This window comes from Arachis duranensis, chromosome 3 (assembly GCF_000817695.3).
Source record: "Arachis duranensis cultivar V14167 chromosome 3, aradu.V14167.gnm2.J7QH, whole genome shotgun sequence".
Lineage (NCBI taxonomy): Eukaryota > Viridiplantae > Streptophyta > Magnoliopsida > Fabales > Fabaceae > Arachis > Arachis duranensis.
Genome location: NC_029774.3, coordinates 33,361,235 through 33,363,055, shown reverse-complemented (window position 1 = coordinate 33,363,055; position 1,821 = coordinate 33,361,235).

The following is a 1,821-nucleotide window of genomic DNA, read 5'->3' as shown; positions in this document are numbered from 1 at the left end:
TGAAGGCGAGCCGTAATGGCCTCATCTCCGGCAGGCCCCTCCCATTTTTTTTGATTTTTTTTTCCGGTTTTTTTTACGTCGTGCTGACCCTCGTTCTTTAAATGATCCTATCCCGAGGAGGACACCTGAAGGCGAGCCGTAATGGCCTCATCTCCGGCAGGCTCCTCCCATTTTTTTCGATTTTTATCCCGATTTCTTTTTACGTCGTGCTGACCCTCGTTCTTTAAATGACCCTATCCCGAGGAGGACACCTGAAGGCGAGCCGTAATGGCCTCATCTCCGGTAGGCTCCTTCGATTTTTTTTTCCTTTTTTTCCCTTTTTTTTATTTTTTTTACGTCATGCTGACCCTCGTTCTTTAAATGACCCTATCCCGAGGAGGAAACCTGAAGGCGAGCCGTAATGGCCTCATCTCCGGCAGGCTCCTTCGATTTTTTTTTACGTCGTGCTGACCCTCGTTCTTTAAATGACCCTATCCCGAGGAGGACACCTGAAGGCGAGCCGTAATGGCCTCATCTCCGGCAGCCTCCTACGATTTAGTTTTTTTCATTTTTTTCCCTTTTTTTTCTTTTTTGTTTTTACGTCGTGCTGACCCTCGTTCTTTGAATGACCCTATCCCGAGGAGGACACCTGAAGGCGAGCCATAATGGCCTCATCTCCGGCAGGCTCCTCCCATTTTTTCGATTTTTTTCCCGATTTTTTTTACGTCGTGCTGACCCTCCTTCTTTAAATGACCCTATCCCGAGGAGGACACCTGAAGGCGAGCCGTAATGGCCTCATCTCCGGCAGGCTCCTCCGATTTTTTTTCGTTTTTTTCCATTTTTTTACGGTCGTGCTGACCCTCGTTCTTTAAATGACACTATCCCGAGGAGAACACCTAAAGGTGAGCCGTAATGGCCTCATCTTCTGTTGGCTCCTCTGGTTTTTTTCTGGCTTTTTTTTCTTGTTTTTTTTTTTTACGTTGTGCTGACCTTTGTTCTTTAAATGACGCTTTCCAAAGGAGGACACTTAAAGGCGAGCCGTAATGGCCTCATCTTCGGCAGGCTCCTCCGATTTTTTTCCGGATTTTTTTTACGTTGTGCTGATCGGTTTTCGAGGTGCTGACCCTCGTTCTTTAAATGGCTCTATCCCGAGGAGGACACCTGAAGGCGAGCCGTAATGGCCTCATCTCCGGAAGGCTCCTCCGATTTTTTTTTATGTCGTGTTGACCCTCGTTCTTTAAATGACCCTATCTCGAGGAGGATACCTGAAGGCGAGCCGTAATGGCCTCATCTCCGGCAGGCTCCTCCGGTTTTGTTTTCTTCGTTTTTTTCCCCTTTTTTTTACGTCGTGCTGACCCTCGTTCTTTAAATGACCCTATCCCAAGGAGAACACCTGAAGGCGAGCCGTAATGGCCTCATCTCGGGCAGGCTCATCCAATTTTTTTTCTTTTTTTTCTTTTTCACATTTATTATATTTTTTCTTTTTCTTTTTTTCTCATTTTTTTTTTTTTCTTTCTTTCAAGCTACATACAAGAAAATCAATACATAAGGTCTATACATTTAATCAATACATGAATATGCACCCAATTCCCAAATATAGAAATACAAAACACCCTTTTATCGTAACCAATGTTCCCAAACCTCCCCGAACTTGAATAATAAACACTCTCACTAGCCTAAGCCAACCAAAGATCCAAACAAGGGACTTTTATTATTTTTCGCTTTGGGCTTGTAATGTACTAAAATAAAGAATAATTGGGTTAAGCATAGGCTCAAAATTGGTTAACAATGGAAGGTAAAAGGTAGGCTATTTGGTTAAGTGAGCTAATGAAATAATGGCCT